This window comes from Ovis canadensis, chromosome 14 (assembly GCF_042477335.2).
Source record: "Ovis canadensis isolate MfBH-ARS-UI-01 breed Bighorn chromosome 14, ARS-UI_OviCan_v2, whole genome shotgun sequence".
Taxonomy (NCBI): Eukaryota; Metazoa; Chordata; class Mammalia; order Artiodactyla; family Bovidae; genus Ovis; species Ovis canadensis.
Window position 1 is genome coordinate 16,977,113 of NC_091258.1, and position 15,315 is coordinate 16,992,427.

General features: G+C 41.9%; 1 long non-coding RNA gene across 1 annotated transcript in view; it reads right to left on the reverse strand.

The window, feature by feature from the left end:
- Positions 1-8,826: 8,826 nt before the first annotated feature.
- Positions 8,827-15,315, reverse strand: part of LOC138418367 (uncharacterized) — a 501,494-nt gene continuing 495,005 nt past the window's right edge. The window contains exons 8-10 of the long non-coding RNA XR_011248521.1: positions 13,096-13,248; positions 10,595-11,401; positions 8,827-9,362 (exon numbers count right to left, since the gene is read on the reverse strand). This is a non-coding gene — a long non-coding RNA (uncharacterized lncRNA). The remainder of the gene's footprint in view (positions 9,363-10,594; positions 11,402-13,095; positions 13,249-15,315) is intronic.

Below are 15,315 nucleotides of genomic sequence, written 5' to 3' on the forward strand. Positions count from 1 at the left end.
TTCCCTGTCCATCACTAACTCCTGGAGCTTGCTCAAACTCACAACTATCAAGTTAGTGATACTATCCAACCATCTCATCCTCTGTCATCCCCGTCTCCTCCCACCTTCAATCTTTCCCAGCATCAGGGTCTTTTCCATTGAGTCAGTTCTTCATATCAGGTGGCCAAAGTATTGAAGCTTCAGTATCAGTCCTCCCATTGAGTGTTCAGGACTGGTTTCCTTTAGGATTGACTGGTTTGATATCCTTGCAGTCCAAGGTTGCATTTTGTCAAACACTGCTTAAGCATTACCCCTGAGCTGGCATGAGACACGTTTTTCTCAGAGGTTGTCCTATGCCCTCTATCTCAGAGATTGTCCTATGCTCTCTAGGCTAGCTGGCTTTTAGCCTCTACCATTTCCAAGATGGGCGGGTCATGGTGGAGAGGTCTGACAGAATGTGGTCCACTGGAGAAGGGAATGGCAAACCACTTCAGTATTCTTGCCTTGAGAACCCCATGAACAGTATGAAAAGGCAAAATGATAGGATACTGAAAGAGGTACTCCCCAGGTCAGTAGGTGCCCAATGTGCTACTGGAGGCCAGTGGAGAAATAACTCCAGAAAGAATGAAGGGATGGAGCCAAAGCAAAAACAATACCCAGTTGTGGATATGACTGGTGATACAAGCAAGGTCTGATGCTGTAAAGAGCAATATTGCATAGGAACCTGGAATGTCGGGTCCATGAATCAAGGCAGATTGGAAGTGGTCAAACAGGAGATGGCAAGAGTGAACGTCGATATTCTAGGAATCAGCGAACTAAAATGGACTGGAATGGGTGAATTTAACTCAGATGACCATTATATCTACTACTGTGGGCAGGAATCCCGCAGAAGAAATGGAGTAACCATCATGGTCAACAAAAGAGTCCGAAATGCAGTACTTGGATGCAGTCTCAAAAACGACAGAATGATCTCTGTTCGTTTCCAAGGCAAACCATTCAGTATCACAGTAATCCAAGTCTATGTCCCAACCAGTAACGCTGAAGAAGCTGAAGTTGAACAGTTCAATGAAGACCTACAAGACCTTTTAGACTAACACCCAAAAAAGATGTCCTTTTCATTATAGGGGACTGGAATGCAAAAGTAGGAAGTCAAGAAACACTTGGAGTAACAGGCAAATTTGGCCTTGGAATGCGGAATGAAGAAGGGAAAAGACTAATAGAGTTTTGCCAAGAAAATGCACTGGTCATAGCAAACACCCTCTTCCAACAACACAAGAGAAGACTCTACACATGGACATCACCAGATGGTCAACACCGAAATCAGATTGATTATATTCTTTGCAGCCAAAGATGGAGAAACTCTATAGAGTCAACAAAAACAAGACCAGGAGCTGACTGTGGCTCAGATCATAAACTCCTTATTACCAAATTCAGACTGAAATTGAAGAAAGCAGGGAAAACCGCTAGACCATTCAGGTATGACCTAAATCAGATCCCTTATGATTATACAGTGGAAGTGAGAAATAGATTTAAGGGCCTAGATCTGATAGACAGAGTGCCTGATGAACTATGGAATGAGGTTCATGACACTGTACAGGAGACAGGGATCAAGACCATCCCCATGGAAAAGAAATGCAAAAAAGCAAAATGGCTGTCTGGGGAAGCCTTACAAATAGCTGTGAAAAGAAGAGAGGTGAAAAGCCAAGGAGAAAAGGAAAGATATAAGCATCTAAATGCAGAGTTCCAAAGAATAGCACGAAGAGATAAGAAAGCCTTCTTCAGCGATCAATGCAAAGAAATAGAGGAAAAGAACAGAATGGGAAAGACTAGAGATCTTCAAGAAAATTAGAGATACCAGGGGAACATTTCATGCAAAGATGGGCTTGATAAAGGACAGAAATGGTAGGGATCTAACAGAAGCAGAAGATATTAAGAAGAGATGGCAAGAATATACAGAGGAACTGTACAAAAAAGATCTTCACGACCTGGATAATAATGATGGTGTGATCACTCACCTAGAGCCAGACATCCTGGAATGTGAAGTCAAGTGGGCCTTAGAAAGCATCACTACGAACAAAGCTAGTGGAGGTGATGGAATTCCAGTTGAGCTATTTCAAATCCTGGAAGATGATACTGCGAAAGTACTGCATTCAATATGCCAGCAAATTTGGAAAACTCAGCAGAGGCCACAGGACTGGAAAAGGTCAGTTTTCATTCCAATTCCAAAGAAAGGCAATGACAAAGAATGCTCAAACTACCGCACAATTGCACTCATCTCACACGCTAGCAAAATAATGCTCAAAATTCTCCAAGCCAGGCTTCAGCAATATGTGAACCATGAACTTCCTGATGTTCAAGCTGGTTTTCGAAAAGTCAGAGGAACCAGAGATCAAATTGCCAACATCCGCTGGATCATGGAAAAAGCAAGAGAGTTCCAGAAAAACATCTATTTCTGCTTTATTGACTATGCCAAAGCCTTTGATTGTGTGGATCACAATAAACTGTGGAAAATTCTGAAAGAGATGGGAATACCAGACTACCTGACCTGCCTCATGAGAAATCTGTATGCAGGCCAGGAGGCAACAGTTAGAACTGGACATGGAACAACAGACTGGTTCCAAAGAGGAAAAGGAGTACGTCAAGGCTGTATATTGTCACCCTGCTTATTTAACGTCTATGCAGAGTACATAATGAGAAATGCTGGACTGGAAGAAACACAAGCTGGAATCAAGACTGCTGGGAGAAATATCAATAACCTCAGATATGCAGATGACACCACCCTTATGGCAGAAAGTGAAGTGGAACTAAAAAGCCTCTTGATGAAAGTAAAAGAGGAGAGTGAAAAAGTTGGCTTAAAGTTCAACATTCAGAAAACGAAGATCATGGCATCCGGTCCCATCACTTCATGGAAAATAGATGGGGAAACAGTGGAAACAGTGTCAGACTTTATTTTGGGGGACTCCAAACTCACTGCAGATGGTGATTGCAGCCATGAAATTAAAAGACGCTTACTCCTGGGAAGGAAAGTTATGACCAACCTAGATAGCATATTCAAAAGCAGAGACATTACTTTGCCAACTAAAGTCCGTCTAGTCAAGGCTATGGTTTTTCCAGTAGTCATGTATGGATGTGAGAGTTGGACTGTGAAGAAGGTTGAGCACCGAAGAATTGATGTTTTTGAACTGTGGTGTTGGAGAAGACTCTTAAGAGTCCCTTGGACTGCAAGGAGATCCAACTAGTCCATCTGAAGATCAACCCTGGGTGTTCTTTGTAAGGAATGATGGTAAAGCTGAAACTCTAGTACTTTGGCCAACTCATGCGAAGAGTTGACTCACTGGAAAAGACTTTGATGCTGGGAGGGATTGTGGGCAGGAGAAGAATGGGACGACAGAGGATGAGATGGCTGCTTGGCATCACTGACTCGATGGACATGAGTCTGAGTGAACTCCGGGAGTTGGTGATGGACAGGGAGGCCTGGCGTGCTGCTATTCATGGGGTCACAAAGAGTCAGACACGACTGAGCGACTGAACTGAACTGAACTGAACTGATTTCCTGTGTGTATGCCCTAGAGGCTAATGGTATAGTTGTTTTTTGTTTTTTGGTTTTTTTTTTTCTCTCTCTCTCTATTCAGATCAGTAGCTTGGGAGTCCTCTCCAGTCACTCCTAGAAGGGCAGCCGTCTTGGCCACTCATGCAGTATTCCACGTTGCCTGAGATGGTCACGATTTTCTTTGAAGCCTGACTTCCTAAGAGTTGCCCCTGGGTCAGAGTTGCTAACTGCTCAGCCCGTGTTTGCTCAGAGCTGTGCTTGATCCCGAGTCGCAGTGAGGCTTCTGTCCACGTGGTGGGTCCGTGTGAGTTGGGGAATAACACAGATTCTCACTGATCCCCAGCGGTGCTGCCTAGCCCTTGTGTGTCCACGGCCTTCTCACCCCCCAGGGCTGACTGGGAAGCCCAGATGGCTCTATTAAAGCTGCCTTTTGTCTTTACTTGCTCCTCCCTTGAAACTTCTAAGGGCTCTAACACTTTGGTTGTGGCCCCAGGCTTCCTCTTAAACATCCTTCACCAGGATCTCCATTGCTTCATCCCTCTCTTTAGGTGTGGACCTCTCCAAGTTCTTTTCTAAACACACCAGTCCCCTCAGGCAGAACAGCGGAACCGTCTATAGCAGCTGCTTTTGTCCCTGACAGAACCCCTGGACCACAGATCAGGAGCCGGGGGTAAGGGCAGGAGCCCCCTTCTCCCTTATGACACCTCTCAAAGCAGGTCCTGGGGTTAACCTCATGAGCTTGGCATGGGAATTCCACCTGAAGGGAAGGATGGGGCAAGCATTCTAAAGCTGCTGTGTTGAGTGTGGCGGTTCCATCCTTACGTGGGAGAAGGGGGTCCTGGTCCTTTCAGCCATGCCTTCCAGGAAAAGAGCCTCTGGAACCAAGAGCTAAAGGCAGTTAGAAATCCTCATGACTTACCCCTTTCGCAATGAGCTGTATTTTAGCCTGTTAGCTGAGAGGGAATCCTGTATTTTCAGCTGCACCACACAGAATAGTGCGTGTGTCTCCTGGGGGCCGAGAGGGAGTGGGTCACGGCACAGATTTTTCACTGTCCTTCCCAAGTACCAGCCTTGGTTTCTATAGCCTAGGTTGTACAAGGAGTCTCATAGAAATGGCTGATTTTAGGGTTGGTGTAGGGAAAGTGCAGGATAAGCCTGGGACATCTTATTGTGCAAAAAAATAAATCAATCAGTGTTTACAGTGCCATGGAGACATGCCACGAGTCAGTTTGAAGGGGCTCTCTGTGACAAAATCTGAGCACCAGAATAATGATAGTAAAACAATCCAGAAAATAAAATATGTAAATATGAGACTATACTGATATAAATAAATGAATGGCGGAAAGAGAAAATTCCTGTGTATAGAAGACTAAGAAACATAGAAATAACACTATTATAAAATCACCTTTCTGCCACCATCATGAAAATGATTGATTCAGGCAAGATCATTAATAGATGCTAAAAATAGTACGTGAAATTTTAATGAACAGAGTATTTACATAATTTCACAGTATCTCCTTTGAATTACTATTTAATCACAAAGAAAAAAAAAAGAGTAACCTTATAGGGAAAAACCCTGATAGACGCCACCTGCTGAAGTGATCAGTTTAGCATCACCCATTAATGGACAGACTGACTCTTGTGCCTTTCAGAATAACACCTTAGGAGGAACACGGCGTCGCAGCTGTGATGCTCCTTCCAAGAACACACCACTCCTGAACCTAGTCCTGAGGAAACATCAGGCGAACATAACTTGAAGGACTTTAGATAATTGGCTTATGTGCTTCAAAAATATTAAAACTGAAGAAAAGAAAGGCTTCTAGGAAGCCCCTGGTGGTCCAGTAGTTAAGACTCCACACTTCTGCTGCAGGGGGCCTGGGTTCAATCCCTGGTCTGGGAACCAAGATCCAGCAAACTGCATGTTCGGAAAAAAAAAAAATGCTGAAAATTGATTCTGGATTGGACTTGGACCAAGAAAATTATTATGAGGGATATGATTAGGACAACTGGTACTGTGCAACTTGAACTGTGGAATACAAAATGGTGTTGGGTAGGATTAAGTACCCTGATTTTGATAAATATACTGTGATTACATGAGAAAATCCATATTTTAGTAAATAGTCACTGAATTTATTGTTAAAAAGGAGAGGTGATGCCTATAAATTATACCCAAATCATTCAGAAATGTTTATGTAACTAGAATATGCTTATAGCAGGAGTCATTAGAGAAGTATTATAGTGTTAGATCTAAAAATGTCAACATATAAAATTTATTTGTAATAAAATGAGAAAAATCCATTCACATCACTGTTCAACTACACTTTATTTTTTATTGAAGTATAGTTGACTTAAAATAGTGTGCTAATTTCTGCTGTACAGCAAAATAACTCATCTCTGCACATATATGGGACTTCCCAGGGGGCGCCAGTGGTAAAGAACCCACCTGCCACTGCAGGAGACAGTAGAGAAGTAGGTTCGATCCCTGGGTCGGGAAGATCCCCTGGAGGAGGGCATGGCAACCCACGCCGGTATTCTTGCCTGGAGAATCCCAGGGACAGAGGAGCCTGGTGGCCTGGGCCATAGGGTCACAGTCGGACACGTCTGAAGCAACTTGGCAGGCATGCACGTGTACATACATTTAAAAATACTCTTATTGTGGTCTATTGCAGGAGACTGGCTATAGTCCCCTGCGCTGTGCGGCAGGACTTGCTGTCTGTCCATTCCCTGAGTACTAGTCCATACCTGCTAACCCCAAGCTCTCAGTGCATCCCTTCCCACGCCCACCTCTCCCTTGGCAACCACAAGCCTGTCCTCTGTGAGCGCGTTCCTCTCTTGCAGATAGTTCGCTTGCGCCGTGTTTTAGATTCCACGTGTAAGTGACGTCATGTGGAGCTTCTCTTCGTCGTTCTGACATACTTAGTGTGATAGACTCTGCCTGCATCCACGGTGCTGCAAACGGCACTATTTCATTCTTTAGGTCTGAGCGCTCCATCGTACGTGTGCGCATCCTGCTTATCCTTTCCTCTGTCCGATGGACGTTTAGGTTGCTTTCATGTCTTGGCTATTGTGGATAGGGCTGCATGCCTCTTTCTAATTATACTTTTGTCTGGATGTATGCCCAGGAGCGGAACTTCTCGATCATATGGCAACTCTGTAGTTTTTTAAAGACCCTCCATACTGTTCTCCATAGTGGCTACACTAACTTGGATTCCCACCAGTGGTGCAGGAGAGTTCCCTTTTCTCCATACCCTCTCTAGCATTTGTTATTTGAACTGAAGTAATTTGTTTTAAACAGAAATAGCTTAAATTTCCACTACTTAGAATGAAAGTGTGGTTAGGAAACTCTTGCTTGGTATAATATTATGAATCCACTCAATATCATTACAAAATGTACAGTAATGGCAAAAATGCTTAACATAATCATAAAAAGCATTGATGATAGCTGTATAAAATCAGTATGTGAGCTTGGAGTTGGAAGAAATTTGAAAATAATTTAATTCATGATGGAATTCTGAGCATTTTTCTTTACCTTCTTTATTCCTGTGTAAATGTTCTTTCATAAAATGAGAATAAAAATAGCGAAGAGATCTGTCTTATGGTCCAGCACAAATATACTGCAAATGTTCTGAGCCTACAGCCATTGAATTCAAGTGAATTCATTTTTATGGGCATTAAATGAAATGGAAACAATGATGGTTGTAGTGTTCAACCAATTTAGATGGAGGATGGATTACCAGTTTGTTAAGAAAATATACCCACATTCTCACAGACAGCCCACAGTGAGTCCTTGAAAAGACTACTCCAATTTATTTCCTTTTTTGGAGAAGCAGGTGTGGATAAAAAAAGCACCTCCCAAGTTCTCTTTGCTTTGTTTGACATAATTGAGCTCAGTTGGATACATTCATGACGTGCACTCTAGGCAGCAGAGGAGCAAGCCAAGGTTTGGCAACGGATTTTTTAAAGAAGCTGAAACTACAACAAACAAACAAGCAAACCTCATTTGCAAACCACTAGTGTTATTAACAGAAAATAAAAGGAGGCAAAAGAAAAGAGGAAAAAATTCAGTTTGCCTTTTTTGTATTGACATAAAAACATCAGACGTAGGACTATTGTTCTAAGAAATTATTAAAAAAGGTAATTCATCAGAAGAGTTAATATCAGATAAAATATAGACTGAATATTACTTGAACTTCACTCTCTCAAGCATATTTTCAGATTTAAATAAACAAAAAATTAAATAAGTATCCTGAACCTAGGTTTGAAAATTGCAATACCCTCTGGAGCCAGTAAAGGACAAAACAAGGCAAGTTTAAAAGTTGGGTTTGTTTCGTCAGCTTCAAAGACATACCAGTAAAGAATTTTCCCTGAGTACTTAGACGGGGGAAAGCCCTGGGTTTGAAAGGTTTAGAAGAGGATTCTCCAGTGGGCATTCTGATTAAGGACTGAAAGCCCTCCTCCTAGGCCAGGCTAGCATTCATGGTGGGGTCACTCAAAGTTGACGATACTTTAACAATGCTAGCTGGTTAGAAATTTAGTGAAATAGTTTTCATTTTGATGTCTCTCAGGCAAGTGCTGCTGTAAGGGAAAATTTTTTCTTTTACACAATTATAATTTAAAGCAAGCTTTCCAGTAGATTGATCTTGGGGAAGTAATAGGATATAATCTTGTCAAAAGTGTTTATTCCCAACTAAGTTAGAGAAAGTCTATTTCAAAAGCCATTCAATCCATGAGTTACATAAACAATGACTAAAGAAGATCATCTCGAAAGACAGTAATAGCCCATGCTCAGTCTAAATCAGGAATCAGCCAGCACAAACTGATGTCTTCACAAATGATACAGAGCTACCATGTGTATACATACATATATGTATAAATTTACAAAGTATATGCATTCATAAACTTTATATGTTTATGAAGTATATGTATATGTAAGTGTAATAATAAAAGAGAAACTCTTTCTCATTTCAAGAAATCAAATCCATTCTTTCCATTGACACATCCCCTTTTTTCATTAATTTGCTTTACTTCATAGTTTTATCCACAAGCATAGATGTATAAATTATATTAATTTTAGTTTTATGGCCTAATATCACATTTGATACCATAACTTATATTTAGTTTATAAATTTTATAACATTTCAGAAAAAAATAAGGTATACTATTGCTAAGGTTTTAGAATCTAGGAAATATAGCAAATGAGGTGTTTTTATGAACTCAAAGAATTAAATATTTAGCATTATAAGTGGGTGAGGGGAAGAGTGTATTACTTAGAAAATAGAATAGAGGAGGAGAAAGTATTAATATTTGTAACAGCATGCTTTATTATTGTAGGGAAAGGATCAAAACCTTTCCCCCCACCCTCCTTGGTTCTCTAGGGCCCTGCAAAGACAGATCTTTGGCAGGAAGGTGGATCCCTTCCAGGATAAGAGGGGGCTCTTGTCTAACACTTGGAAATGAATTGTTCTAGGAGACACAGGGGCTGACAAAGCGGGAGACTGTTGGGAAGGAGAGCCCAGGAGAATGGCTCTGCCCCCTGGTCTTGGGTTTTACGGTGTTGGGATTACTTCCCGGGTTGTCTCTGGCCAATCACTGACTCAGGGTCCTGCCTAGCGGTGCACCCGTCACTCAGCCAGATGGATTCCAGCAAGGAGGATTGTGGGAGGTTGGTAGGTAGGACAGGTGGTGTCTCCTTTGGGCCATTCCTGAATTCTTCCAGTCGGTAGTAGCTTGTTAGTTCCACATTCCTTCCCAGGTCTTCCTGTTGTTAAGAATCCTTGTGCAAGTGGCTACTATCTTTCCTGGCCAAGGGGGGTGGTTTCAGTCAGTGTTTCCCCTAACAGATCCACAAAAGAAAAACAGAAGTTTATTAACACGTGTGTCTCTCATACCAAGGCAGCACTCAGAGCTAAGTAACTCAAAGGGCTGGTTAGAACTTGAGCTTACTTGGCATCTTAACAAAAAGATCGATAAATTTTTAGAGAAGTGATAAGACAAAAGAAAAGGACTCTGAGTGTCCAGGGCAGCAAATTGTGGCAAGATAAATATACAGGGAAATAATGGAAGATAAGGGTGATCAGTCACCTTTATTGTGTAGACTCCTCTGGTGCTCTCTCGGGTCTGGAGTTTAGAGTTGCTGTAGGTGATTAACTTCTGTCCTTCCTGGTAGAGAGGAGACAGGACACCTTTACAAATGTATGTCCTGCTTTCAGGCACGTAGGGGAAGACAGAGAGCTCTTCCTGCATCTGCCTGCTCTCTGTTGCCATCAGCTCAAGTGAATCCTTATGCCAAAGTGCCATTTTCAAGTGGCCTCTTCTGCTACTGATCATTATTACATAAGAATCAAAACCAGGACTCTGAAAATTAGAGTCGGAATTCATTGTTATTACGCACATGATCAAACAGCTATGATCAAACAAGTATGTTTCTGTAGATCGGTTTAACTTCCTCTTTATCAGAAGCCGGTGTTACCAGTAGACGCTTCAGAACTAAACAGTAAAGGACAGTACAGGCTCCAAGAGCAGGAGGAACCTGTGGGAATGGATTAAAACAACTCTGCCTTTACATAGGACTTTGGCAGTTGAAAAACAGGGCCCTGCATAGAAAACCAATATTAACTTCTGAAGAGAGAGGGGGAAAAAATTGCCAGTATCTAGATAGGAGCAATTTGCATTTTAAGGTGTATCCAGTGATCTGAGAGATAGCAACACATCAGGTGAATAATAACTTCATCTGCTGCGAGCTTTTCTTAACATCTCTATTTAGTGCTTGAATGCATCGTCCCATTTCATTCTCCTATCTCCTTCTCTCCCAAAGTACTGAGCACTGCACAGTATCTAAACTTATCATTTCTAAGGCTAACTACATCTAATTCTTATCATGGGTTGTAGGTGTGTAGGCTAACTCTAAAGAAAGCTCTATTTCCACATCTCTCTTTTTTTCTCCCCCCCACATATCACAGTGAAAATGTAAATTGCAAATCTCTTTACTTCTCAGACTGTGTGCTGGGTCCCCTGCTGCTACGGAAATAATACACTCTTATCATCAGAAGGTCAGAATCTTCTTACCTGTACGCCAATGGAAAGCACAGTTCTTGCTCCCAAATTGGATCGTTTCCTTAAACAGTGGTATATCTGCTTTGCCTCAGGACACTCTTCTGATATTCATATATTTCAAAGCCAGCTTCATTATCCAGAAAAGGAAAATGATGATTGTTTCTGCTTCTTTGAAACTTTACAAACGCACCAGAATCTAGTTGGTGTCCAGTTATCTGAATTTCCCCCATTACGTAACTGATGTGCTCAGTAAAAGTGGCCGGAGAATGCTTCTCAGAGACACTTACTCTCCAGAAAGGCGTCAGGACGCCACAGAGCTTGTTAGAGGGCTTCTCTGTGTACCAGGCCCACCGCCTCTGACCATTAATTTCATGTGTCAGCTTGGTGAGGTCAGGGCACCCAGATAATTTTGGTTATACAGTCAGTCTAGATGCTGCCATGAAGATAGTTTTCGGGTGAGATTAACATTGAAACTGGTAGAATTTGAGTAAAGCAGATTATCCTCCATGATGTGAGTGGGCCTCCTTCACTCAGTTAGAAAGCCTTAAGAGGAAAAGACTGGGGTCCCCCGAAGAAGAGGGGGTTCTGCCAGGAGATGGCCTTCAGGCCCAAGGTCAACAGCCACTCTTCCCTGGGTCTGCAGCTCACCCTGCACGTTTCAGACTGCCCAGCGCTCAGTCACTACACGAATCAGTCTCTTTTTTCTTGGAGTGCAGTTGCTTTACAGTGTTGTCAGTTTCCGCTGCACGCACACATGGCCTCTTTCTTTAGACTTCCTTCCCATTTAGGCCACCACAGAGCACTGAGTTCCCGGGTCACCTGTCACACACAGTCACGTGCATGTCAGTCCCAACCTCCCAGTTCATCCCACGCCCCTCCCTCTCCTTGGTATCCACACATGTGTCCTCCACGTCTGCATCTGTTTCTCCCTTGCAAGCCAATTAATGCAACTCAACCAGCCTCTCTGAAAACACACACACCCTATCGACTCTATTTTCCTATACACTTATAATATACAGCCCTTTTATATGACTGTCCCAGTGCTTTTTAAGAAACTTGACTATATGGGCCAAGATGGCCTTAATGTTACCCTCAGCTTGTCTAGACTCTACACAGGATTTTCCGGACTCTAGACACCAGACCTCCCTTTTCTAGAATGTGTATTTTAGAAAACTTGTACATTTTTTTTCTGCTTCTTTGAGATATAAATCCCTTTAAAAGCCTCTCAGCAATTTTACCACCTAGCTCTTAGAATGTGGAGGGAGACAGCGTCCATCACTGCCCAATTTCTGAGCGATGAGAGGGGGCCTAATTTTGATACGTGCTTTGCTCCTAATTAGAAATCAACCTCCTGTCCCAAAGATAAGAGAGCTGACTTTTCCTCTGGGTAAAGCCATCTGACACACACACACGTCGCCTGTGTCCCCCGTCTCACTCCACCCTCATCCCCACCTCCAGCCCTCTCTCTCTCGGCGGTGCTGAGCTCAGACCCTGGTCACCACCTGCAGTGGTTTGGAATGCCCGAGAACTCCCAATGAGGCCATGTAAACAAGCATCCTCTGTAGATCTGAACTAAGGTTCAGAGCTTCCGAATTATCAAGAGCACAGAAAGAACTTTACATGGCTGTGCGTAGCTAAATTGTCACAATCACTTGAGGGACAAATATCTGTCTGTATCCACTAAACCTGAACATAGGAATCCCCCTGACCCAGCAAATCCACCTCTAGGTAAATACTTGATAAAAGGGGCCGCTGTCAGGAAAAACTGTGAAGCACTTTGCACCCACCCACACAGATGATTACTGGGTTTCTGTCTAGCTCATCTTTCCATGTCTTCTAATTAAGTATTTTTGAGCTATTTATAACTCTGGACGTAGAAGGAAATGTATAGTACTATAAATTATTTTTCTATAGAAATGCTAATGAATTTAATCTTGTGGAATGCAATTGGTTACTGTCCTGTAAATGTTGGCTAGCATTCACTTATAAATTCATTTCAGCATTCCCGATTGCCTGTAGATGGGTATTTGAATTCTCTTTTGAACCAATGGAACATTTTGCTGGCTTGAATTATGGAAGGAATACAGGTCACAGATTTTTATGTATCTGTATAAAAATTGTGATTTTTGCCTTAAAAAAAAGTTATCACCGCCACCCAAAACCAGAGCTAGATAATTCCTGGAAGCATTATTTATCAGACACCTGGGTCAGGAAGATGCCCTGGAGAAGGGAATGGCTACCTACTCCAGTATTCTTGCCTGGAGAATTCCATGCACAGAGGAGCCTGGTGGGCTCCCGCGTCCATGGGGGTCGACAAAGAGTCAGGCACAACTGAGAGACTAGCACTTTTACTTTTCACTTTGGGTAAGAAGGGGTTAGCAGTGGGTCTGTAACCGTTTCCTCCTACTTTGGGGGATGACTCAGGCAGTTCTGTCCTTTAAACACTGAGATGGAATTTACTGGCTGGAAGATAAATGAGGGTCTTCTGGGACTGCCGTACACTGATTTCTTACCTAGGACATCCTTTTAGTATGCGGCAGCTGGCGTGTCTGGGTTGTACATTGTAAATAAACCTCCGGTGAGGCTGTGCAGCAGATGAGAGTTACCACCGTGTCCCTCTGAACCTAGGATGCATCTCGGTAGAGAGAACACGGTGGCCTGTGGGGCTGCATCCAGAAAGCGAGAAAGCAATGATTACTGTTTCACCATGTCAGAGCATTTCGTAAGAATTCTGCTGGCCTCTTACCTGAAACTCTTGGAGGTGTAACTTTGCGGTCACAGGATATTTGATTAACAATCCACAACCGATAAATGTGCAAGCAGTTTACAGCCCAATAAAGTTAGAGGTAAGCCACAAAATATTGATAATATGATTTACTAGCCTTTAGACAGCCAGCCTTATACATAATTTAGCAACCTTATTTAGACCTATTTAGACATTTCTTTTGTAAAGAAACAGTCTCCTTTCTCAATTGCTCTTTTTTTTTTTTTTAATACAGAATGTTTGGCTATTTAATTCAAGGCATCTTTTGCCATATTTCATCAAACTGAAGGAAACAACATTGTACTATTATCTACCACTAAAAAAGAAAATATTATCAAACAATAAGATGTATTTTGATTTCACAGATAAAGTACATTTATAGTAAGTGAAATATGGTATACCTCTCAACCTTGTCAAAGTTTTATCCATAGGATTACTAGATATGTTACAGTTTATTCCTATAATGGGATCTTTACATCTTTATGATATCTTTATATAGCATATATCTTATATAATATCTATGATATATTTATTTATATGATAATTTGTTCTATTGAACCATAGTTGATTTATATTAGTTTCAGATGTACAGCCCAGTGATTCAAAGTCTTTATGGATTATACTCCACTTAAAGTTATTATAAGGCAGCTATATTTCCTGTGCTGTACAATATATCCTGTTAGCTTATTTTATACATAGTAGATTGTACCTCTTAACCCCCTAATCCTCTCTTGGCCCTTCTCCATTTCCCTCTCCCCACTGGAAACCACTTGTTTGTTCTCTATATCTGTTAAGTCTATCAATATTTTGTTATATTTATTTATTTTTCAGATTCTACATATACGTGATAACATAAGTACTGGTCTTTCTCTGACTTATTTCACTAAGCACAATACCCTCTAGGGCCATCTGTGTTAGTGCAAATGGAAGAATTTTATTCTTTTTCTAGGCTGAGTAATGTTACACACCGCGCCCTGCCCCCTGCCACGTCTTCTTTATCCATCATCTAGTAATGGACATTTAGCTTCCATCCACATCTTGGTAATTGTATCCGCATCTTGGTGATTGTAATCAGCACTTCTATAAACACTGGGGTACGTGTATCTTTTCATACAAAACTAAGTACAGACTAAACTCAATATACCACCAATCAAATGGATGTAATGTAGTCTACGGACAAATTCATCCAACAACTGTACACGTCACATTCCTCTCAAGCTCACAGCAACATTCACCAAGACAGACCACGTTCTGGGCTGTAACACTCCTTAACAACCTTGAAAGAACAGAAACCGTACAATGTTTGCTCTGACCAGGATGGAATTAAACTAGGAATCAGTAATAGCTGAAACATCTGGAAACACTAGGAGATGAAAAAAAGATACTTCTCAATGACACATGCATCAGAGAAGAAATCACAGGGGAAAGGAACACTGAACTGAAGCAAAAGGAAAATACAACTTGTCACAATGTGTGGGAGGTAGCAATGGCAGTGTTAAGAGGGACTCTGGGTCTTTCCACTCATGTGGCAGCAGCCAGACCTGAAGTATCTGCTCTTCCACCGAATCCTCTTCCAGTTTCTTTGATTTGAGAGCTGGATGCCATTTAGGTATCAGCTTCTCCTGCAAGGGTGAAGACTGCGAACACACACAGGCTCCAATCTAGTCTCACAGGTTCCAGCTCAGGTTTGTGGGTTCCAGCCTGTCCATCATCACCTGGCCTTACATCAGTCTCCCCTCTTTTACTGTTTGTTGACTTAACATCTAGCATCAGATACAAAGATCACAGCCTTTTAAAGACACTGCTGAACCAGCTCCTGCAATTGTGTGAGGTCAGATTCCTATGACTGATGGATGGATAATCTAGATATTGACTTCATTCTTAATGATGAGAGATTGGCTGTTCTAGCTTCAGGAACAATACAAGATGTTCATTCTTAACAGTTTATTTTCAGTGTTATTCTAGAACT